General features: G+C 37.7%; 1 pseudogene; it reads right to left on the reverse strand.

The window, feature by feature from the left end:
* Window positions 1-21,313: 21,313 nt before the first annotated feature.
* On the reverse strand, window positions 21,314-26,582 carry LOC124077773 (large ribosomal subunit protein eL39-like; annotated as a pseudogene).
* Window positions 26,583-26,844: the final 262 nt, after the last annotated feature.

The following is a 26,844-nucleotide window of genomic DNA, read 5'->3' on the forward strand; positions in this document are numbered from 1 at the left end:
CAACAAAATGAAACTGAATCCCTTTCTCTCGCCATGCACAAAAGTGAATTCAAAATGGATCAAGGAGCTTGATATCAAATCAGAGACACGCCGTCTGATAGAAGAAAAAGTTGGCTACGATCTACATACTGTGGGGTCTGGCTCCAAATTCCTCAATAGGACACCCATAGCACAAAAGTTAATAACTAGAATCAACAAATGGGACTTACTCAAACTAAAAAGTTTTTTCTCAGCTAAAGAAACAATAAGAGAGGTAAATAGAGAGCCTACATCCTGGGAACAAATCTTTACTCCTCACACTTCAGACAGAGCCCTAATATCCAGAGTATACAAAGAACTCCAAAAATTAGACAATAAGAGAACAAACAACCCAATCAACAAATGGGCCAAGGACCTGAACAGACACTTCTCAGAGGAGGACATACAATCAATCAACAAGTACATGAAAAAATGCTCACCATCTCTAGCAGTCAGAGAAATGCAAATCAAAACCACCCTAAGATACCATCTCACTCCAGTAAGATTGGCAGCCATCATGAAGTCAAACAACAACAAGTGCTGGCGAGGATGTGGGGAAAAGGGTACACTTGTACATTGCTGGTGGGACTGCAAATTGGTGCAGCCAATTTGGAAAGCAGTATGGAGATTTCTTGGAAAGCTGGGAATGGAGCCACCATTTGACCCAGCTATTCCCCTTCTTGGTCTATTCCCTAAAGACCTAAAAAGAGCATGCTACAGGGACACTGCTACATCGATGTTCATAGCAGCTCAATTCACAATAGCAAGACTTTGGAACCAACCCAGATGCCCTTCAATAGACGAATGGATTAAAAAATTGTGGCATTTATACACAATGGAGTATTACTCTGCATTAAAAAATGACAAAATCATAGAATTTGCAGGGAAATGGATGGCACTAGAGCAGATTATGCTAAGTGAAGCTAGCCAATCCCTAAAAAGCAAATGCCAAATGTCTCCTTTGATATAAGGAGAGTAACTAAGAACAGAGTAGGGACGAAGAGCATGAGAAGAAGATTAACATTAAACAGAGATGAGAGGTGGGAGGGAAAGGGAGAGAAAAGGGAAATTGCATGGAAATGGAAGGAGACCCTCAGGGTTATACAAAAGAACATACAAGAGGGAATGAGGGGAAAGGGAAAAATAATACAAGGGGGAGAAATGAAGGTCAATAGGGGGGGTAGAGAGAGAAGAAGGGTGGGGAGGGGAGGGGAGGGAGGAGGGGGGATAGTAGAGGATAGGAAAGGCAGCAGAACACAACAGACACTAGTATGGCAATATGTAAATCAATGGATGTGTAATTGATGTGATTCTGCAATCTGTATATGGGCTAAAAATGGGAGTTCATAACTCACTTGAAGCAAAGTGTGAAAGATGATATATCAAGAACTATGTAATGTTTTGAACAACCAACAATAAAAAAAAAAATAATAATAATATAAAATTTATTCTATCTCATCCCAGCTGCCCCCAGTCAAATTTACCAGTGCCAAACACTGTCCAGTTTCTTCTTGTCCTTCCTGGCAATCACAAAAATAAAGATTAACATCTGGGCAGCCAGAAAATATAGTCTAACTCCCAACTTCATTATTTCCCAGATATATAACTTGGCCCACATTTTTTAACCTAACTTTCAGTTTACCATCTGTAAAATGGAAATACTTAAAATACCTAGCTCACAGAGATATTTTGAAGATTAAATAAGGTACCCACTTTGTTCAGTTAAAGATGAGTCATGAGTTTTAGAAATATATACACTCCTTTATTTTACAAAGTAAAATCATTTGTAAAATTACTTTACAAAACAGAATCATCCCAAGGATAAGTTTACCAAGTACCTACTTTCATCCAACCTTCTGCTGTAGCCAAAAGAGTTTCTCTCCAGGTTAGTTTGTAAAAATGGGGGGCTATTCAGAATATCAGTAACCAACCTGATCCCATTCCTGAGATTCAGAAAGAATGTTTTGAACAATGAGATGTCAGGCAAAAATGCTGAGTGAGTACCACCTGAATATTAGCAATGCCTGGGGAGCAACCTTATTATTCAGTTTCATTTAGAATGTGTCATCATGTTAAATAGTGTTTCCAAAAATTGTGCTTATGTACTTTTGTCAATGATTTCTTGGTTAATTGCTTTATGTCCAGGAACATGCTCTATCCTTTGGCATTGGTTAAGCATTACTTTGGTCCAGCACATGAGTGAATTTTTTGAAAATGTTTCCAGAGTACTTTGAAGGGATGAGTACTGTGCAGTTTCTGGATGCATCCTTTAATATGGCCATAAATTTTTTTTTAACTATGTTGTTCAAATTTCCAAGGCTTCACTGAGTTTTGTTCTTTTTCTATCAATTACAGAGAACAGTATATTAGAAATTTCCCATTATGGTTGCTGATTTTTTTTTTCTTGTTTATTTTGTCAGTTTTGGTGGAGGCCAGACTCAGTGATTTCCAATTATATTTTTATCTAGTCAAGATCCTCTACCAGGGTGGCACACACCTATAATCCCAGCAGCTCAGGAGGCTGAGGCAGGAAGATCATGAGTTCAAAGCCAGCCTCAGCAACAGTGAAGCTCTAAGCAACCCAGTGAGACCCTGTTCCTAAATAAAATACAAAAAAGGGCTGGGGGTGTGGCTCCGTGGTTTCTGAGTGCAGTCCTGGTACCCCCGCCCCTCCAAAAAAAAAAAGGTTCACTACCATTTCCTTATTTATTTGGTGGTTTGGTTTTTGCCTACATTGTGGTACATAAACTAATGACAGCACTAATGGGTTTTTGGATGCTGCATGGTAGAAATTATTTTTAGTCTGATAAATTATACAGATCATTTAATTCATTGCATATTTAAATTCTTATTTAATTTTTAATATAAAATGTACTTTAAAAATAGCAAACCAGGTCATCTAATCCAAGATTTCATGATTAATTGCTTGAAATGGAACTAAAATTAGTTGCTTAAGTTCTTTTTTTAAGTACTTAGTGAACTGGGTTATGAATTACACTAGAATAGGGCAAATATCTTGAAGGTAGCCAACAAAAGACTGAGTTTTAAAAGAACTTAAGCTAGGTAATAAATTAAAGAAAAACCTATTACACAACAAGAAGCATGTCTTTAAATTATTGGAGTCTGCTATGCACCCTCTAGGCAGACAGTAAATACAGCGATGCCTCTTTATAAAGCCATAGTGGGGTTTGGGACTAATGCCAACATTATAGGATAATAATGGTTTTAAAGGTATTTAGTTATTTATACCCTACATTTTTGCAGAAACTACATTAAGTGTTATCTAGGTATACTTAATTATTACCTTTATATATTTACATGGTTTTTTTTTAAGTCTTGCTTTATGTATTTAATGTATAGTTCCTCTGAAACTACCAAATTTAAACTGTTGATTTCAGGTTGAACCTGCGTCCTTCTCTGTTTATGGCGTTGGGGTTATTTCACCAGTGGTTAAAATAAGTTTTGATATGGGATCATTTGTGGATGTTACCCTTCTTAACATCACTAACACAAGTAATGGGGAGTTTCCAGTAGTTAGATAAGTTTAAATGAAAAGGGTTTGGCTTCAATTCCCTAATAGTAGCAAAGCTGATATCTGTAAAGTCTCCAGAGGGTGCAAAGCACTTTCACAGACACTGTTGAATTTCAATTTATACTACCTTATGAATAGATCAGATGATTTTAGGCAATGTGGGATGGTACCCTGGGGGGATTATAATTTAGATTTTTGAAGTTACAGAGTTATCTTTTAGGACATTTGAAAGCAGCTGGTATATTTCAGGAGAAAATGGATTTTATCTTTAGGGAGGGCCTCCCCTTTGTTCTAGGAGGGAACACTGTCAAGAGATAAAACTCAGCACATTCAAGCAGTGTTTGGAAATCCTGTTAGATTGAAATGTTATGAATTTGGTTTCATAATGTAAAATGAATCTATTAGCAAGACTGGGACTCCAAAACATTAAACAACTTTTTATGTTTGTTCTAAGTTTCCTTATATTGAAAACTATTGTTTTTACTTGATATAGTTATTTCCTAAATACTAGCTCATAGGAAAGAAGCAAATGACCAATGGTCAGGAAAAACAAACAAGGTTGACCTATTTTTCATATCACCCTGAAAAGACTGTGAAATGCACTAGGCCTTGTACAGATCTCACTGGCTAAACCAGTTATTTCTCAAATATAGTGTCAATAAGAGCTTCACATCCCAGGCATCAGGCTTTGGTACATATATGGTAAACTATTATTATGGCCATGTCCCTGCCATTTGGGCCAGGCTGTATATATGAGGTGAGGGTTGGCATTTCCTTGAAGAAACTGGATCTCTTACAATAATTATTCATCCTGGCAAAGAAAACAAAACTTGTGATGATAATTCTAAAATATGCCCATTGTTAGGAGCTGGGCTGGTTCTGCATCTCATGAAAGCTTGACAGGAGCTATGCACATCGGTTTGAGTCTAATTATAAGCAAATGTGATTAACCACAAAGCTAATGAAGCTCAATCTTTAAAGGTCTCACTTGGAGGCCTAGCAATGCATATGCATGGTCATTTTTTTATAATTTGCAAAAGCAATATATTTTTGTGTTCTTTTTCTTACAGAAGGCCCCCAAATTTTATAAACCTCATTCTTCTATAGAATCTGGATCTGACCTGTTTCTCAATTAATCTGCATAATACTTTTGTGATCTCTGAGCATTCAATATAGTTCTGTTAAATTTTGCAGCCTTGTCTTGGCTTCTATTTGGAAGAATTAAAGGAGACTGAGCCTATATTGGGCATGACAAGTGTGTGGTCATGGCTCAGTGTCCTGGAGAAGCTAGTAATGAGGTTGACCAGCAGAAAGTGGAACAATGGTCTGGGCTGACCGTTGGGAGCAGGTGACTGGTCTTAAAAAGGAAGGCGTGGGCCAACACAGGAAAGGGCCCCAGCAAAATATACTTGGCACCATTTCTACACAAGTTAGAGGCAGTTAGAGGCGAAGGATCCTTGAACAAATATCCTTTAAAACACTGTATGTGTGAGAATCTATTGGAGTTGTTTTCATTTTAGAGATTAGAGGGACTAAAGACCAAGAGATGAGGCAGACAACTTGAGCCAGACTGTGAAACTAATTAACAGAATTTACAGGAATAAAGCCCAAGTCTCCAGGATTTCACAGTCAGTTCCCATCATTCTGAAAGTGGTACCTTAAGGGCCAGAGGTCCCCATGGGGAAACTGAGCAAAAGGGAAAAAAGCAACATTAAGCTCAATTTAGTTGGGGTCATAGTGAAATATTACCTGTTTACGTGAAGTGCTTGATAACATCCCCAAATTCTTGAGTTTTCAAACTAGACTTCTTAGTTAAGGCTCTGTTACTCTGAACCACTCACTATCTGATTCCATTCCTAAGAAATCCAAAAGAGGGCAAAGCCACTCCATGCTGATAGAAATCAGAAAGTGATCAAGGACGGGTGCAGGAGAATTAATGGAAAAGGAGACCCAAGGGAACTTTTCTTGTTTTGTATCTTATTGAAATCAAATCAAATAATTAGGAACTGCACATTTCATTGTATATTAGATAAACCTCAATTAAAAAATAAAGCAAATAAGACTAGCCAGAACACCCACAACAATAAAAATTAAATACAAATTACTGTGCAGAGGCTTGAATAAAGACTCTCGGGACTCCGGGAGGTAAGACTCGATTCTTCCTGCAAGGGAAAATGTTTCCCACATTACTATGTGCCCTGTATCTGTCATCCTTGTATCTCTCACTGTCACTGAGGAACAATGCCAGAGGCAGACACAGGATGATTATCAGGCAAAACAATATTATTACTAGAAAAACTGGGCAATGTTTCCAGCAAAATCCTCTCCCAGTCATAGGTTATATTGCCTTTCCCTCAAACCTCTGATACTCCCCACTCATTGCTGTAGATTTTTTTTTTTTTTAACAATCTCTATGACCCTGTGTGTGTGTCAGTTCTTCAGTACTCTGGCTCAACAGGACTAATTCCAAGAAAAGGAAGTACAGACTTTCTTTTTTTTTAACTTTTACACTCATTGCCTTATTGATATTTTTTATTTAAATATACATATTTGTTCTTATTATAAAAGAAATAGACCTGGCATAAATATCATCTACAGAGAAAGAATAAATCAAGTTAAAGTGTCAATTGTCCCCAGTGTTGATCTATATTTTAATATAACCTCAATAAAAATCCCAGCAGTCTCTTACAGAGAAATTGACAAAAAAAGATTCTAAAATTCATATTAAAAATAAAGGATCTAAAAAAGCTAAATTATTCTGAAAAAGAAAAACAAAGTTGGGAGGCTTACACTGCCTAATTTGAAAACTTATAATAAAGCTACAATGATTAAGACGGTATAGCATTGGTGTCAAGATAGAAAAATAGATTCAGGAAATAGATTGGAGGGCTTAGGTAGAGACCCATACATATTTTGTCAATTTGTTTAAAAGGTGAAAATATAATTTGGGGTCAAAATGATCAACAAATAGTTCTGTAACAAGTATATATCCACATGGAAGAAATAAAAACAAGTTTGATAACATTCTTTTCACCACAAAAAAAAAATCAACTCAAAAGGAGTCACAAATATAAAGTAAAACCTTAAATTATAAAACTTCTGAGAGAAAATATTTGATCAGGCAAAGAATTCTTAAAGCATTTAATCAAACATTTATATGTATATATATAATCTACAAAATAAAAAATATGAAATGAACCCTATTAAAATTTAAAACTTTTACTCTTTGAAATAATTAAGAAAATGAAAAGGTAAATCACAAACTGGACAAAAAGGCTTGCAAAACAAATCTTGCAAAGGGCTCTACATTCCAACTGTATGAAGAATTCCCACAACCCAATAATAAGTCCAATTCATTTTTTATTCTTTTTATACATGACAGTAGAACATATTTTGACATATCATACATACATACATACATACATGGAGTATATCTTCCCATTCTTGGGGTTGTACATGGTGTGCAGTTACACTGGTAATGTAGTCATACATGAACAGAGGAAAGTTATGTCCTATTCATTCTACTGTCTTTCCCATTCCCATCCCCCCACCCCATTTCCCCCATTATGCCCTGTCCAATCTGGGGAACCTCACCTTCTCTCATCCTCACCCCCTGCCTATTGCCAGTCAGCATCTACATATCAAAGAGAACATTAAATGCCTTTGGTTTGGGGGGATTTGTTTATTTTATTTAGCATTATAGTCTCTAATTTCATTCATTTACCAGCAAATGCCATGATTTTATTCTTCTTTATAGTGGATTAATATTCCATTGTGTATATATACCACATTTTCTTTATCCATTCATCTGTTGAAGGGCATCTACATTGGTTCCATAGCTTAGCTATTGGGAATTGAGCTGCTATAAACATTGATGTGGCTGTGCCACTGTAGTATTCTGATTTTAAGTCCTTTGGGTATATATCAAGGAGTGGTTATTCCATCCCAAGTTTTCTAAGGAATCTCCAAACTGCTTTCTAGAATGGTTGCACCAATGTGCATTCCTACCAGCAATATATGAGTATACCTTTTCCCCCACATCCTTGCCAAAATTTATTGCTACCTGTATTCTTGATAATTGCCATTCTCATTAGAGTGAGATAAAATCTCAGTGTCATTTTAATTTGCATTTCTCTAACTGCTAGAGATGTTAAGCATTTTTTCATATATTTGTTGATCATATTTCTTCTTCTGTGAAGTGTCTATTCAGTTTCTTTGCACATTTACTGATTTGGTTTTTTGGTGTTGTTTTATTCATTCATTCATTCATTCATTCTAACTTGTTGTGGTATTGAGCTCTTTTACTTCTTTGTGTATCCTGAAGATTAGTGCCCTATCTGAGGTACAGGTGGCAAAGATTTTCTCTCATTCTGTAGACCCTCTCTTTTCATGTTTTTGATTGTTTCCTTTCTGTGAAGAAGCTTTTTAATTTGATACCATCCCATTTATTGATTCTTGATTTTACTTCTTGTGTTTTAGGAGTCTTGTTGAGGAAATTGGTTCCTAAGCTGACATGTTGGAGTGTTGAGCCTACATTTTCTTCTAGTAGGCACAGGGTCTCTGGTCTAATTCCTAGGTCCTTGATCCACTTTGAGTTGAGTTCTGTGCAGGGTGAGAGATAGGGGTTCAGTTTCATTCTGCACATATGGATTTCCAGTTTTCCCAGTACCATTTGTTGAAGAGGCTATCTTTTCTCCAGTGTAACTGTATTTATGTGGTTTGTCTCTGTATCTTCTATTCTGTACTGTTGGTCTTTTTGTTTGTTTTGGTGCCAATACCATGCTGTTTTTGTTACTAGTTTTGTAGTAGAGTTTAAGGTGTGATTTTAAGATGGCTCCTGCTTCACTTTTCTTGCTGAGAATTGCTTTAGCTATTCTGGGTCTTTTATTGTTCCAATGAATTTTGTGGCTGCTTTTTCTATTTCTATGAAGAATGTCATAGAAACCTTAATAGAAATTCCATTAAATCTGTACAATGCTTTTGGTAGTTTGGCCATTTTGACAGTGTTAATTCTGTGTATCCAAGAACATGATAGATCTTTTCATCTTCTAAGGTCTTCTTTAATTTTTTTTTCTTAGAGTTCCATAGTTTTCATTGCAGAGATCTTTTACCTATTTTGTTAGATTTATTATCAAGTATTTTTTTGAGGCTATTGTGAATGGGATAGTTTTCTTAATTTCTCTTTCAGTTGATTCATCACTGATGTATAGGAATACAATTGATTTATGGGTGCTAATTTTATATCCTGCTACTTTGCTGAATTTATTTATGAGTTCTGGATGTTTTCTAGTGAAGTTTTTTTGGTCTTCTAAATATAGAATCATATTATCAACAATAGGGATATTTTGAGTTTTTCTTTTCCTATCTGCATCATTTTATTTTATTTTATTTTTAGTTGTAGTTGGACACAATACCTTTATTTATTTATTTATTTATTTATTTATTTTTATTGGTTGTTCAAAACCTTACAAAGCTCTTGACATATCATATTTCATACATTAGCTTCAAGTGAGTTATGAACTCCCATTTTTACCCCAAATACAGATTGCAGAATCACATCGGTTACACATCCACATTTTTACATAATGCCCTATTAGTAACTGTTGTATTCTGCTACCTTTCCTATCCTCTACTATCCCCCCTCCCCCTCCCCTCCCATCTTCTCTCTCTACCCCATCTACTGTAATTCATTTCTCTCCTTGTTTATTTTCCCATTCCCCTCACAACCTCTTATATGTAATTTTGTATAACAATTAGGGTCTCCCTCCATTTCCATGCAATTCCCCTTTTCTCTCCCTTTCCCTCCCACCTCATGTCTCTGTTTAATGTTAATCTTTTCTTCCTGCTCTTCCTTCCTGCTCTATTCTTAGTTGCTCTCATTATATCAAAGAAGACATTTGGTATTTGTTTTTTTAGGGAATGGCTAGCTTCACTAAGCATAATCTGCTCTAGTGCCATCCATTTCCCTGCGAATTCCATGATTTTGTCATTTTTTAGTGCTGCGTAATACTCCATGGTGTATAGATGCCACATTTTTTTAATCCATTCATCCATTGAAGGGCATCTGGGTTGGTTCCACAGTCTAGCTATTGTGAATTGTGCTGCTGTGAACATCGATGTGGCAGTATCCCTGTAGTACGCTCTTTTAAGGTCTTCAGGGAATAGTCCAAGAAGGGCAATAGCTGGGTCAAATGGTGGTTCCATTCCCAGCTTTCCCAGGAATCTCCATACTGCTTTCCAAATTGGCCTCACCAATTTGCAGTCCCACCAGCAATGTACAAGAGTACCCTTTTCCCCACATCCTCTCCAGCACTTGTTTTTGACTTCATAATGGCTGCCAATCTTACTGGAGTGAGATGGTATCTTATGGTGGTTTTGATTTGCATTTCTCTGACTGCTAGAGATGGTGAGCATTTTTTCATGTACTTGTTGATTGATTGTATGTCCTCCTCTGAGAAGTGTCTGTTTAGGTCCTTGGCCCATTTGTTGATTGGGTTATTTGTTATCTTATTGTCTAATTTTTTGAGTTCTTTGTACACTCTGGATATTAGGGCTCTATCTGAAGTGTGAGGAGTAAAAATTTGTTCCCATGATGTAGGCTCTCTATTTACCTCTCTTATTGTTTCTCTTGCTGTGAAAAAACTTTTTAGTTTAAGTAAGTCCCATTTGTTGATTCTTGCTATTAAGTCTTGTGCTATGGGTGTCCTATTAAGGAATTTGGAGCCCGACCCCACAATATGTAGATCGCAGCCAACTTTTTCTTCTATCAGGTGCAGAGTCTCTGATTTGATATCAAGGTCCTTGATCCATTTTGAGTTAACTTTTGTGCATGGTGAGAGAAAGGGATTCAGTTTCATTTTGTTGCATATGGATTTCCAGTTTTCCCAACACCATTTGTTGAAGATGCTATCCTTCCTCCATTGCATGCTTTTAGCCCCTTTATCAAATATAAGATAGTTGTAACTTTGTGGATTAGTCTCTGTGTCCTCTATTCTGTACCATTGGTCCACCCACCTGTTTTGGTACCAGTACCATGCTGTTTTTGTTACTATTGCTCTGTAATATAGTTTGAAATCTGGTATCGCTATACCTCCTGATTCGCACTTCCTGCTTAGAATTGCTTTTGCTATTCTGGGTCTTTTATTTTTCCATATGAATTTCATGATTGCTTTATCTATTTCTACAAGCAATGCCATTGGGATTTTGATTGGCATTGCATTAAACCTATAGAGAACTTTTGGTAATATCGCCATTTTGATGATGTTAGTTCTGCCTATCCATGAACAGAGTATATTCTTCCATCTTCTAAGATCTTCTTCTACTTCTCTCTTTAGGGTTCTGTAGTTTTCATTGTATAAATCTTTCACCTCTTTTGTTAGGTTGATTCCCAAGTATTTTATTTTTTTTTTGAGGATATTGTGAATGGAGTGTTTTTCCTCATTTCCATTTCAGAAGTTTTGTCGCTGATATACAGAAATGCCTTTGATTTATGCGTGTTGATTTTATATCCTGCCACTTTGCTGAATTCATTTATTAGTTCTAGTAGTTTTTTTGTAGACCCTTTTGGGTCTGCTAGGTATAGAATCATGTCATCCACAAATAGTGATAATTTAAGTTCTTCTTTTCCAATTTTTATGCCTTTAATTTCTTTCGTTTGTCTAATTGCTCTGGCCAGTGTTTCTAGAACTATATTGAATAGAAGTGGTGATAGAGGGCATCCCTGTCTTGTTCCAGATTTTAGAGGGAATGCCTTCAATTTTTCTCCATTCAGAATGATGCTAGCCTGAGGCTTAGCATAGATAGCTTTTACAATGTCAAGGTAAGTTCCTGTTATCCCTAGTTTTTCTAATGTTTTGAACATAAAGGGATGCTGTACTTTGTCGAATGCTTTTTCTGCATCTATCGAGATGATCATATGGTTCTTATCTTTAAGTCTATTGATGTGGTGAATAACATTTATTGATTTCCATATATTGAACCATCCTTGCATCCCAGGGATGAATCCTACTTGATCATGGTGCACAATTTTTTTGATGTTCCTTTGTATCCAATTCACCAGAATTTTATTGAGGATTTTTGCATCTAGGTTCATCAGAGATATTGGTCTGTAGTTTTCTTTCTTTGAGGTGTCTTTGTCTGGTTTCGGAATCAGGGTGATGTTGGCCTCATAGAATGTATTTGGAAGAGCTCCCTCTTTTTCTATTTCCTGAAATAACTTGAAAAGTATTGGTATTAATTCTTCTTTAAAGGTTTTGTAAAACTCCGCTGTATACCCATCCAGTCCTGGGCTTTTCTTGGATGGTAGTCTTTTGATGGTTTCTTCTATTTCCTCTATTGATATTGGTCTGTTTAGGTTGTCTATATCCTCCTGACTCAATCTGGGCAAATCATATGTCTTAAGAAATTTATTGATGTCTTCACTATCTTCTATTTTATTGGAATATAGGTTTTCAAAATAATTTCTAATTGTCTTCTGTATTTCTGTACCATCTGTTGTGATATTGCCTTTTTCATCCCGTATGTTAGCAATTTGAGTTCTCTCTCTTCTTCTCTTCGTTAGCATGGCTAAGGGTCTGTCAATCTTATTTATTTTTTCAAAGAACCAACTTTTAGTTTTGTTAATTTTTTCAATAGTTTCTTTTGTTTCAATTTCGTTGATTTCCGCTCTGATTTTAATTATTTCTTGCCTTCTGCTGCATTTGCTGTTGTTTTGCTCTTCCTTTTCTAGGGCTTTGAGATGAAGTGTGAGCTCATTTATTTGTTGGTTTTTCCTTTTTTTGAGGAATGACCTCCAGGCAATGAATTTCCCTCTTAAAACTGCTTTCATTGTGTCCCATAGATTCCGATATGTTGTGTCTGTATTTTCATTTATCTCTAAGAATTTTTTGATTTCCTCCTTTATGTCTTCTGTAACCCCTTGATCATTCAGTAACATATTGTTCATTTTCCATGTGATATAGGATTTTCCCTTCCCTCTATTATCATTGATTTCCAGTTTCATTCCATTATGATCAGATAAAATGCATGGTATTATCTCCACCCCTTTATATTTACTGAGGGTTGCCCTATGGCATAATATATGGTCTATTTTTGAGAAGGATCCATGTGCTGCTGAGAAAAAAGTATATCCACTTGATGATGGTTGATATATTCTATATATGTCAGTTAAGTCTAGGTTATTGATTGTGATATTGAGTTCTATAGTTTCTTTATTCAACTTTTGTTTGGAGGATCTGTCCAATGGTGAGAGAGGTGTGTTGAAGTCACCCATAATTATTGTGTTGTGGTCTATTTGATTCTTGAACTTGAGGAGAATTTGTTTTATGAACGTCACAGCACCATTATTTGGTGCATAAATATTGATAATTGTTATATCTTGTTGGTGAATGGTTCATTTTAACAGTATATAATGTCCTTCCTTATCCCTTTGGATTAACTTAGTCTTGAAGTCAATTTTATTCGATATGAGGATGGCCACCCCTGCTTGCTTGCGAGGACCGTGTGCGTGGTATATTTTTTCCCAGCCTTTCACCTTCAGCCTGTGTATGTCTTTTCCAGTCAGATGTGTCTCCTGGAGGCAGCATATTGTTGTATTTGTTTTTTTAATCCATGTTACCAGCCTATGTCGCTTTATTGGAGTGTTTAAACCATTGACGTTTAGAGTTACTATTGATATATGGTTTGTACTTCCAGCCATGTTTGATTATTTATCTCTCTTTTTTTTTAATTTAGTTTGTTTCTCCATGATTAGCTTTCCCCCCGCTGTCTGTCTTTACTGAGGTTCTTCCCACTGTTGGCTTTGGTTATTGCTTTTCATTTCTTCCTTGTGTAGTGTTTTGCTCAAGATGCTTTGCAATGCTGGTTTTCTGGCCGCAAATTCTTTTAGCTTTTGTTTATCATGAAAGATTTTTATTTCGTTGTCGTACCTGAAGCCTAATTTTGCTGGATACAGAATTCTTGGTTGGCATCCATTGTCTTTCAGTGTTTGAAATACGTTGTTCCAGGATCTTCTCGCTTTCAGCGTCTGTGATGAAAAATCCGTTGTTAACCTTATTGGTTTACCCCTGAATGTAATCTGCCTCCTTTCTCTTGTAGCTTTTAATATTTTCTCTTTGTTCTGTATATTGGATATCTTCATAACAATGTGTCTTGGCATTGGTCTACTGTGATTTTGTATGCTCGGTGTCCTGTATGCATCTACAATTTGTATATCTGTTTCCTTTTTTATTTCTGGAAAGTTTTCTGTAATTATTTCATTTAGCAGGTTACTCATTCCCTTGGTTTGAATCTCTATACCTTCCTCTATCCTGATGACTCTTAAATTTGGTTTTTTTATGTTATCTCATATCTCTTGGATGTTTCTCTCGTGATTTTTAACCAGCCTATCTGAGTTGGCTACACTCTTTTCAAGATGATATATTTTGTCTTCATTATCTGACATTCTGGCTTCTACTTGCTCCACTCTATTAGTGATACTCTCATTTGAGTTTTTAATTTGGTTTATAATTTCCTTCATTTCTAAGATTATTGTTTGATTCTTTTTTATAATCTCTATCTCCTGATAAAGATGCTTAAGTTCTTCTTTTATCTGTTTATGTAATTCATTCTCAATGTGTTCTTTCGCTGCTTGAATTTGCTGTCTCGTATCCTCTTTAAGGTTCCATTCCATCTGTCTAAGGTATTCCTTGAGTTCTTTATATGACCATTTTTCTGATGACTCTATATCCTCCTGAATATTTAGGCTGTCCTGCATTGTTTGTACTCCTTTTCTTCCTTGCTTTTTCATGCTGCTCATGTTGCTTCTTGTTCTGTTTGACTGCTGAGTTACTGTTTACTCCTATAAATTTATTTGATATTTGGGAGGAAAGGTATTAGAAGGGAAGGGAAGAAGTCACTAAAGAGAATGAGAGTAAGCAGGTAGAATTCAAGGAAGGGGGAATAAGAAAATTGAAAAGACAGAAGAAAAGAAGAAAAAGAAAAAAAATAGAAAATTAAAAATAATAATAATAAAAATGAAAATGAAAATTAAAAATAAAATAAAATGAATTTAAAAAATTTTTTAAAAAAAAAGCAACAACAACAAAATTAATAAATGCAGTCTTAGAGTTCGATTAACTACTCTTCCGGTAGGTGGAGCTGTGCCCACTGGGCCAAGCTTCTCCTCTCAGTAGGCGGGAGCCAATCACTGTGCAGCAGCCCTTCCTCCCGGACTGGGCAGGTCTCCAATCTTGAGTGCCTAGGGCCTTCTCTTGTGTCTAGTCACTTCCCCACTTTTCCTCGAGCCAGGCCCCGCTCACTGGTGACGCTCACCACAATACTGGCTACACGCCAGGTCTGCTGCTCCTGTGATCCCTGTTTTCATGAATGCCTGGGCATACTCTCCCTGTTTGCCATTCCCTCGGACCCTAAGTTTGTAGAGCTTGGGGCTGAGAACCCCCAGCGAATTTGCTTGCCCTCTGGTAGCCACGCCCCCGGAAGCTGGTGCAAGAGACCTCAGTTGTCAACACTGGTGGGAGCGGTAGCTGGGAGTTCCGCGCCATGGGTCCGGCGCCACTCCTGATTCCCCCGTGTGGGCAGGGCTGTTCGCAGAGCAGGGCGGGCGGGCCTGTTCGCCACACGGGCAGGGCTGTTCACAGAGCCAGGCGGGCGGGAGCTGTTCACCCGAGGGGGGGGGGCCGTCGTTTGCAGCGCCAAACCGGGGGGGGGGGGGGTGGTTGGTCGTTTGCAGTGCCGAACCACCACAGGCAGTTCACAGAGCCCGGCCGGCAGGGGCCCAGGCAGGCAGCAGCCGATCGTACGTTCGCTGCAACGTGTGGGCAGCAGCCATTCGGCCGCGGCCGGCGGGACTGTGCCCCTGCTCCATGTTGCCGAGATTCACTCGTCTGGGACAAATTGACACCTCCAATAAACTTACTAATTCCCGGCAGGTCTCCTTTCAGCGGAATTTTGATAGAAGTTTCTCAGCAGGTAGCATGTAGGTGTATTAATGGGTCTCTCTGATCCTGTTACTGCGGAGGCATTGAAAGTGCTGCCTCCTTGCCGGCCGTCATGTTGGGTCCCTATTTATTTATTTTTATGTGGTGCTGAGGATCAAACCTAGGGCCCTGCATGTGTGAAGCAAATGCTCTACCGCTGAGCCACAACCCCAGCCCCAAAATACATTTTTAGTTGTTGACAGACCTTTATTTTGTCTACTTATTTATATGCAGTGCTGAGAATTGAACCCAGTTCCTCACACATGCTAGGCAAGCGCTCTACCACTGAGCCACACCCCCAGCCCTCTGCATCATTTTAATTTCTTTCTCCTAATTGCTCTGGCTAGAGTTTCCAATACTATGTTGCATATAAGCAGTAAAAGAGGGCATCTCTATCTTGTTTCAGTTTTTAGAGTGAATGCTTTCAATTTTTCTCCATTTAAAATGATGTTGAGCTTGTATTTAGCATATGTAGTTTTTATAATTGTTGAGGTATGCTCCCCAATCCCTAGTTTTTCTAATGTTTTGAACCTGAATGGATGCTGTATTTTGTCAAGTGCTTGTTCGGCATCTATTGAGATATCCATGTGATTCTTGCATTTAAGTCTACTGATGTGATGAATTACGTTTATTGATTTCCATATATTGAAACATCCTTGTATCCCTGGATGAACCCCACTTGATAATGGTATGCTATCTTTTTAATATGTCCAATAATAAATCAATTCAATAAGAAATTTGAAAAAGATTTGAACAGTCACATCAAAAGAAGATAGAAAATTAGCCAGTTAAATATGTTTACCATGTTGTCACTAGGAATCCAAATTAAAACCACAATGAAATACCATACGATTCTACTAGAATGGCTACAATTAGAAATACTGACAGTAGCAATGTTGAAGAGAACATAAAGCCACTCCAACTCTCATAAATTTCTGGTGGGAATGCAAAATGGTATATCCACTTTGGAAAATAGCTTAGCAATCCCGTGTCAAAATATTTTACCAAGAGAAATAAAAATACATGTCTACACATGACCTGCATGTGAAATAGTCATAGAAGCATTATTCATAACAGCCCCAACATGAAAAATCCCCAAATATCCACTCTACCAGTGCATAAATAAACAAATTTGATATTGTTGTTTACTGGCAATAAAAAGAAGTAAACTATCAATGCATATGACAATGTAGATGAATTTTAAAAAAACAAGTAGGGAAGAAGCCAAATATTAAGTCATGATTGTATAATTCCATTTATATGAACATCTAGAGTAGATGAACCCACTGTGGCATAAAACAAATCATTGATTCCTGAGGATTGGTTTTAAGGGCAGAGAGAACTTTTTATGGTGATGAAAATGTTCTGTTTCTTGATTGTGGTGGTGGTTTATGCTGACTGCCCATCATTGCTGACATTCATCTCAAACTGTTTACTTAAAATGGGTGAATTTTATCACTTGTAAATTATACCTTAATAAACATGAAGAGAGTGGTAAGAAAGGCTAGTTTCCAAAGTATGTATGGTGTTTACCTATTTAGCATAGGAGTAAAGGGAACAAGAAGAGTAGCTTTATCTTTTCAAAACTATTTGAAATTTATTTCAGCAAATATGTTACTTTTGTTATTTTTTAATAAAAACTAATACAATGCTTATATAAAGAATAATATTTAGGGGCTGGTATGTGGCTCAGTTGGTGGAGTACTTGCCTAGCATGCACAAAGCCCTGGGTTCAATTCCCAGCACCACCAAAAATAATAATGATATTTAAAATTCTCAGCCCAAGTAAAAATTTCAGAAAAGATCACATCAGTATTGTTTGTTTGTTTGTTTTATGTGAGAGGGAGAAAAGGAGGAAGAGGTGGGGAGGAGAAGGAAGGTAGGGTTAAAGAAAGAGAGGAATCTCCCAGAACGCTGCCATCTTCCTCCCATAATCAGTAATGCTCTAAACAGGGTTACAAATGTGGTTGTTTTATGTAGTATTTATTATTTCTGGAATCTTCAGTACAGCACTCTTCAATACTTTAACCTAAAAATTTCAGCTCAACCCAATAGTATTTCTTGAATGCCTAGTATGTACCCAACTTTGTAACAGGTTTATGAAGGACTCAGAAGAGGGAGTTCAAGTAACAAATAAAAATATTTGGAACTCATTTATTCAATTTTTATATTTTAAGTTTTGACATGTAATTATAAAGAAAGCATTGAAGCCAGCATACCTGTAATCCCAACAACTTGAGAGGCTTAGGCAGGAGGATTGCAAGTTCAAGATGAGCCTAAGCAATTTAGTGAGGTCCTAAATAACTTAGCTAGACCTGTTTCAAAATTAAAAATAAAGGGCTGGGGATGTAGCTCAGTGGTAAAACACCCCTGTGTTCAATCTTTGCTACAAGAGAAAAAGAAAGATAGAAAACACTGAATTTCAGTTCTTATTATAATTCCTCCAGGAAAAAAAAAAGTCAAATTATTCTAAAAACTTTCAGCCAAATAGAAGTTAATCTTTAACCGATCTGAAGATTTTTTAAAACTGAACAAAAATATACCCTATAAATCACCTGTCCAGCAAGCACAGGGCCCATGATGCTGATTGACGCTAACAATGGTTCACCAGTTTGTCAAAGGCTGAGTCATTGGGCCAATGACTCATTACCCAAAACCTTTTTGATACCTTAGTAATTCTTAGCTTTGATTCTACCAGACTTAATTGTCCATACTTAATCTTATAAAGTCCTTAGAAAAAAATGTCTTCAAATTCAGTAAATCTCAGAATATGAGTGTAAAAAACAGAAGAAGTACTCCTCCAATTGATAGATGAGAAATCTCGCAAATTGCTCCAACACCCTTCCATCACAACCCATGGTCTCTGAGTTATCTTCAGACACCCTTGGGATCCATGGAGGGCTGAAATAGATTAATAAAAATGGGTATACTTCATCATAAATAGTCATCCAAGCTACTAAAATTAAAACTAATTTTAAAATTAAAACTAATTTTTTTCCTTCTCTCTTTTTTTTCAGGACCACAGTACCCTGATCCCAGTGGATGATCTGGAAATGACATATCCAGTTTGTAGAAACAAGAGACTTTCAGAACTAAGTAACTAGGGAGAAATCTCTCTGGAAGCCAAGGTAGTCTACAGGAAAAGGGGTTTTGCCTCTGCCTATTGATTGATCTGAATCCCTGGCTAGAGTAGTCTACAGAATCTAGTCACGTAAAATAGAACTTTGCATCGCAGAGCATGACATAGTTCCCATGTCACAAGGCAGGTGAGGACTGTGATGCATATCTTCTTTCCTTTTTCATAGAAGAATAAACTCGCTTGTATCATCACTTGATTTCAGGAGTATGGTTCTGAAAGCTTAGCCAAACCACAGGCAGCATGAAGACAAACTTCACCAGAAAGCCTTTCCTGTATGTCCAAGAGAACATACAGCCATGCCTCCAGGCATAAAGCTCACTGGTTCTCCAAAGGGTGACCTGATTCTGGTCTCCCTCATCTCCCAGTTTACAGTGGGCCCCTCACCATTCTCTGGACCTCTTCCTAAACAAGAGGCTAGTAAGTGAAACTGAGGCAGCATTAACATGTATGTGTAGGAAAGGTGACAAGGAGTGAAGAGAAATAGAAAGATAAAGAAATCATGGCCAGAGATTAAAAAGGGAAGGGCAAAGAATCAAGCAAGATAACCTGTTCACTCTTGGACATGTAGCGACTTCTTTTATGTGTGGTGCCTCATTCTCCCTGCATCCAGGTGGTGGCACTGGTGCTCTTTCTGCCTTACCTTGTGGGTGGTGTTCAGTTTGTCTCCCTAAAACAGGAGGAACTCTAGGAGTAAAGGAAGAGATGAGAACACTTGGCTGCCCAGTATTGAATCCGTTGAAGCAAAGCTCCCTGGAGGACCATTCCTTTGCAACACATTGCCCTAACAAGGATGTAGCCAGGGGAGCGAAAAGAAAAGGAATTGGGCAATAATGGAACAACAGATGCTATGGGTGGGACATTCCAGGATTGGGCAGGGACAGCTACTCCAGTTTTTTAAGGCAATCTTAAAGGTGTTTGGATTCCATAATTTATATCCTAAATTAATCAAATAGTAGCCATAAAGACATAGGTCAGTTTCTATCTCCTCAACAATTTGTATTCCCCTATTCTACATTATGATATTATAGATGAAAAGAAACAAGCCCAGGGAGGTCTGCTAACTTAGACAAGATCACCTAGCAAAAAGGTAATAAAGTTCTCCAGAGTCTTTTACTAAGTGACACCTGATGACAATAACACAGCTGCATGACTGTGCTAGACTCTCACAAGATTTTCTGGTTAAGCTAAGGAATTCTCTGGCAATATTAGAGGAACTTTTAGACACATGTTTAGTGAATAAGCATTTTTCTGTGTGTTTCCAAACTCAAGACTCAGACATAGAAGTGGATCTAAGTTGCACAAAGACTATCTTAGGCTTTCAACAGATCCTGGAAGAATGACCTTTTTACATTAAACAATTTTTAATGATCTTTGTACATTTAACAAATATGTCTGTAACATGATTTACAATTAAGATAAATAGCATTTTGAATCCTCCTGTGCTTAGATTCCTAAGGATTACAAATTAACATTGTAGGGAAACATACAAAAACATTGTTGTTGGGGACACTTCATTTCCTAGTTCTCCCCTGGTCTCTATCAGAGGTGATCTGGAGTAAGCCACTGTATCTTCTTGCACCGCAACTTCTGCCTCTGTAAAACCAATGAATTCTGTTGGGTTAGTCTTTAAATTCCATTTATCTCCATTCAAGCATCATGATTCTGCTAAAAGTCTCTTTGTGAGCAAACATTTTTGTACCTGAAATTTCTTCTGGCTAGATTTGCTTCCTTGAGCTATTTACCTAAAGACTGAAGTCTATATGAAAAAATATCCAGGTGGGTTAGAATTACCTGCTGCCTTTGACTTCTTTCTCTGATATTTTTATACAGTGTGTCAAGGCCACTGTAATACACTACTGCAGTATATAAACTAAAGTTTAACCAGCAGTGTCCATGGGCCTGATGTATTTAACTGTGTATCTTATTTAAATATCACTTCTCATGGTTATCTAAAACTCTATTGTCAACTTACAAGTTTTTACAGATAAGAGAAAACATGGGCTAAAATTATCTAGGAACAAATGTTCATTCCAGGAATCAAAATCATATGAGACCTTACCACCCAATTGACCACTGAAGTGATCACAGCCTCATTCTGACAATGGAGACATGCATACCCAAAGTTAGGAGTTCTGCCCTGGGCAACGGAACATATCTTGTTCATAATGACACATAGATTGCACTTTTGCTGCATGGCTCTGTGCTCTCAGAAACCATGAGGTTACTCATTAGTGCTGATTAATGTTCATTTTAATTCTTGACTTAATGTGAAATTAGGTAGGCAAAAGTTATGGTTCTATTCTGACCTCTGAAAGTCAACACTTAGTCAAAAGATCCAAATATGGTTGTCTGTTTATCTAAAAGTTGGACCAATTACATGAGCACATATTAAGGCCTATCTGTTAAGAGTTTTATTGCATCTTCTATTTTATAGACATTGCAATAAAAAGATTTTTCTTTCAAATGTTTCACATATTTATTACCAACCAACCAAAACTAGTACTGTAGCACCTTTATAACTAAAGAAAGCCCACATTCCCAGTTAAATATTCTCAACTGTCCAGATAGTGATGACATTTTCAGCTTGATGTAACAAGATGATCACAGCCTTGATACAGCATAAATATGTGTGCCATTTCATGTAATTCCTTATAAACCCAGCTTGGTTCTCCTCCAATGTCTCCTCTTGAAATTGTTCTGGATTTTATTACCAGTTTTCTTTCGAATTCACTGGGGAATGGGATGATTTTACTATTGTTTCTTGGCCAGGAATCACTTGATACTGAAAGTCTTCTGAGAAGCCGTGGTAAGGTACCGAATCAAGCACACACATCATAATGGCTGAAAAAAAAGGTGAAGAGCTAAAAAGACAATTTTAAAAGATTCTTAAAAATTTGCTGAAAAAGTAAAGCTGAAGAGGTATGTAAAGTCATTATATTACTTAAAAGATGAGTTCATTCCAGGTTTCTCGGAATGCATACACTAAATTCTCCAAACTGGAAATGCCTTTTGGCCCCCCCTTTCCCTATTTTGTAAAACAAAATATTTTCCTTTAAGATAAAAAGTTATGGAAGAAATGTATTATGGTTTGGATATGTGGTATCCCCAAAAGCTTACGTGTGAGACAATGCAGGAATATTCAGAGGTGAGATGATTAGATTATAAGAGTTGTAACTTCATCAGTGGATTGATCCACTGGCATGGATTAACTCTGTGGTAAATGTAGGCAGGTAGGGTTAGTTGGGTGAGGTAGGTCACTGGGGATGAGCCTTTGGAGTGTATGTTTTGTCTTTGGTGAGCATTGCTCTGTCCCCCACCCCATTGCCATGTCCTGAGCTGTTTGCCTCTGCTATGCCCTTCTGCCATGAGGTTCTGTCCCACCTTGGACCCAAACCTCTGGAGTCAGCTGACAATGGACTGAGTCTCTGAAACCATGAGCCAAAATAACCTTTTTCTCCTCTACATTGTTGTTGTCTTTTGGTTGGAGCAGTGAAAAAGCTGACTGTAATGAAATTTTACGTTTTCATTCTCTGCAACCCTGAAGTGTTAATGGCTACAACAGGGACACAAGATCATCACTTCAAGCACACATAGGCTTCTTTTAAAGGATGAAAATAATTTTTTATTTCCTCATTTTTATTGGTGCATTATAGTTGTACATACTGATGGGACTTGTTACACATTTGTACATGCAAACAGTACAACAATATAGTTTGGCCAATATCATTCCCCAGCATTTCCTCACTCCCTGTGTCCCTTCCACCTTTTGGACCCTTTCCACTACTGCTCTCCCTTGGATTTTTAGGAGACCCATCCTCACTTTCGTGTTCCTTCATCCTCTCTAGCTTCCACGAATAAGAGAAACATGCTACAACCCTCCATCTTCTAAGTTTGACTCATTTCACTTAACATCATAGTCTCTAGTTCCATCCATTTTCCTGCATAGGCTTTTAAAATCCTAAATTGAAGCCAGAAGTTGTTAGTTTTGTGGGAATTTAGACAAGTAAGCAAGGTGCATTTAAACCTTTACTGCCCCCACCGTTCTTGAAAACCTTGCTCTTCTCAGGCTTAGCTTTGGTTCACATGATAAAATAAATGGTGTGGACGGCCCTCACTTTGTACTGCAGCACCAGAATTCCATTCTCTCTCTTGGCACCTGATTTATCATTCAAATTCTAAGCACAGGAGGATTCAAAATGCTATTTATCTTAATTGCAAATCATGATACAGACAAATTCACATATATCTTCTGACTCCTCAACCCAGTGCTTTCCAAATGTTTTTATGTAGCAATCCCCTTTGCTCCCAAGACCTCTTCTATGGCCACCAAATAAGTAAAGCAGATAAACTGTCTGAGAAACAGAGTACCCAGAGCCTCACTTGATCTATCCCCTCCACTCTTCCCCATCACCCCATAGCTGCCCATGACAGGGCCTCAAATAGAGCTAAGTTTTGAAGTTACTCTCCTCCTGAAAAGTACTTCTTTCCTTCCTCTGTTCTCCTATTTATTCACTGTTTCTAACATTCATTTATTCACTCATTCAGCAAATATTTATTGAGTACCAACTATGTGTACCTTTTGCTTAATTATATATAACCTGATTGTGACACCTATCTAATTATGTCAAAATTCTCAGGTTAAATGTCCACCTTCCTGTAGATCATGGATTCTTCCCAATCTTATGCAGAGCTTTCTATTTTATTTTATTTATTCATTTATTTTGTAATGCTAGGGATTAAACTCAGGGCCTTGCATGTGGTAGGCAAATGCTAGACCCAGCCCAAGAACTTAGAACATAATATGTTCAGTTTTCCCATTTATTCACTTGTTTCTGCTCAAATGCCACTTATTAGATCCTCATTACTATTCTCCCTCAAATCATGTTTTCTTCACCCTTTCTCCCTTTCTTTTTTTTTTTTTTTTTCAACCAAGAGACTTTATTGGGGGGCTGTCCGAAGGGGAAGAAAAGGAGAGGCAGAGAGCTGAGAGAGAAGAGGAGAGCAGAGAGAAATAGACCAGAGAGCAGGGAGAGAGAGAAAGAAGAGGAAGAGGTAAGAGTGGAAGAAGGCAGAGAGCTTGCAAGCTTTGGCTTAAGAAGGGTTGTATAGGTGACATGGCAGGTGCTGATTGGCAGGGTGACTCAGGAATAGCAAGCAGACACTGGGTCCTGTGGGGATTGGTCAAGAAAACCTTTGAATTTGGTGCTCTTTGGCTTGGCGCCCTTTGGAGAGGAGGGGTAGGGGTAAATGATCCCGTGTTGTTCTCCTGAGAGGAAACTTAACTTTGGCGGGGGGTCTTCCAAATACCCAACATTCCTCCCTGTTTGTTTTTGTGTTGGGAGCAGGGCAATGAGATTTTCTGGCTACTTACTGCTGGAGAGGGACGACAAGTGTGAAGGAAGGGAGGGGTGGTCAGGGTGTGGGGACAAGAGAAGCATAGCTGTAAAGGCCAGGGCACTGAAGATGTGAATTTCCTTGGGGCCGAAATCGATGAAAGTTCCTTGAAGCCATAGGTCTTGGGTAGTCTCGATCCAATTTTTGTCCCTGCAAATGGTGGGAATCAGCCAGATGTCCTGTTGGAGGGCTTCTATGGATTCCAAGAAGCAGGTGCACCACGTGATAACTCCCTTTCTCTTTCATCTGATTTGTATTTTTCTAAAACACTTATTACCAGCCAGCATATTATATATAGGCCATTGTTCATCCACTACTATGTCCCAGCATCTAAACAGTGATGGGCACATAAGTTGGCACTCATTAAATATGTGTTGAATAGATAGATTAATAAATAAAATGATAACTATGGCTACATATTGTTAGCTATTAAAACAGAGATTCAAGCTGGGCATGGTGGCACACACCTGGAATCCCAATGACTCGGGAGGCTGAGGCAGGAGGATCACAAGTTCAAAGCCAGCTTCAGTTAAAGTAAGGAGCTAAGCAATTCAGTGAGACCCTGTCTCTAAATAAAATACAAAATAGGGCTGGGCATGTGGCTCAGGGGTCGACTGCACCTGATTTCAATCCCCGGTACCAAAAAGAGATTCATATGAAAATGAATGTGTGGGTTATGTCCCTTACTGTAATGACACCTTCTTAAAAGCAAATGCTCTTATGTTTCTCTTTATTCTTTTTGCTTATCACCCTCTGTGCCAAGCACAGTATTTTGTTCATGACAGATGTTCTAAACATTTATTTAACTGGCTGCTCAAGGGGAAAGAAGAGCAAATGATGCCGTTTCAGTTTGCTAGAGTGGCTGTAACAAAGTACCACAGCCTGGGTAATATAAACAACCCAAGTTAATTTTCTTGGTGTTCTAGAGGCAGCAGGTCCATTGTCAGGGTGTCTGCAGGATTAGTTTCTGCTGAGGTCCCTCTCCTTGACTTGCAGATGGCCATCCCCTCCCTACATCTTCACAAGATCTTCCCTCTGTAGCTGTCTGTCCAAATTTCCTCTTCGTGTGAGGATACCAGTCATGTTTTATAGTCCCCTACTTACTTAATTTTTTTAAAATTTTAAATAATAATAATAATAATAATTATTATTATTATTATTATTATTATTATTATTAGACACAGGGTCTCACTATGTTGCTTAGGTCCTCTGTAAGTTGCTGAGACTGGCAATCCTCCTGCTTCAGCCTCCTGAGTCACTGGGATTACAGTGGTGTACCCCCACACCCAGCCTTAATTACCTCTTTAAAGGCCCCATCTCCAAATACACCCTGAAGTATCAGGACTACCTCAAAATATAAATTTTTAGAGGACATAGATTACCCCATAACAGATGCTATCTGCACTGGACATACCTAAAAGGGCCTGCAGCCCACCTTTGTGACACATGGAGAGAAATGGGAAGACAACTGAAAAAATTGGGAAACAGAAAAATATTAAGATCATTCTCCATTTTTGCAGCAGGTGTAACTAAGGAGTTACTACCATTATATATCTGTTTAGTTTACTTGAAGGGTCCATTGCCAATAGCAGTTAAAAAGCTATGAAGACACTTACAAATTGCTTTATTTAGACCAGATTGTTTTTGAATTAACAACCACATCTCTGTGTGACTAATTCCTATTAAGCCTATATTTACAAAGGATTCTGGATCTTCCTTTTTCCATTCCATCCTGTAGGTATTTGTTCTCTTTATGATTCGAGTTCAATTACACACAACCAAATTCTGATCAATTGTCTAATTTACCTTGAGCATAGTGAATTTAAACACTGTCCCCAACAATTACCTAGCTGGCAAGATCTGGAAAAAGAATTTGGAGCCAGAAACTACTAGGAGAAAGATTTCCTTTAATGATGTCTCTGTACCTTCTAGTGGTTTTCAAATATTCTACTAATGGAAGAGAGATTATCATAATGACATCCCATGGAATTTTAAATATTCAAAATGGCCTTGTCTAAACAGAATTTTAGACAATATCCTTTTTTCTAACACCTTCTCTGTCTTTCCATTGCTTAGAATTTGTAGCTCCCTGCCCTGTATTCCAAACTTTCATCATAAATCTGCCTCCTTCTCTCAACCATACAAAGCCTGTTTTAAAAACAAAACAAAACAAAAAAAAAACAACTCTGTTCCAGAAGGCTCCTGCCAAAAGCTCGTCTAGCAAGTTAGGCTCATTCTTAACCCAGGGCTTTCTTCAATCAGTTTCTATACCTGATGTTTTCTTCCCTGCTCATCTACCCAAGCTCTGTTTGCTCTCCTTCCATAGTCCACCTAGATTCTTCCTCTTCCATGAAGATTTCCCACCAATAGTGAGCTCTCCTTCCCCAAGGGCACCATAGTGCTTACCACACGGTGCCATCCACAGACCAGCAACAATGGCATCATCTGGAAGCTGGTTAGAAATGCAGAATCTCAGGTTCCACTTCAAACTACCAGTAGCAACTGCATTGGCGGCAAGATCCATAGGGGAATTGTATTCACATTAAAGTTTGGGAGACCCCATTATTATTCTAATCTGAGGGTCTTTCCCTTCTTCTATGCAGCCTTAGTGACATCTCTTACTTCATTGCATTGAACTGTTCATTTGTGAAAGCAAGTTTTTGAGTCCATTAACAAATGTAACTTGAACATCTGTGTTCAAGAAGTTAAAATCTGACACAAAATTTCTCTTGCTGGAAAACATCTAAGAGGACACTTCATATGCATTAAAACTGCCCCTCCAGAAA

This window comes from Marmota monax, unplaced genomic scaffold (assembly GCF_021218885.2).
Source record: "Marmota monax isolate L192 unplaced genomic scaffold, Marmota_monax_Labrador192_F-V1.1 WCK01_AAM20220418_F8-fsc00077, whole genome shotgun sequence".
Classification (NCBI taxonomy): Eukaryota; Metazoa; Chordata; class Mammalia; order Rodentia; family Sciuridae; genus Marmota; species Marmota monax.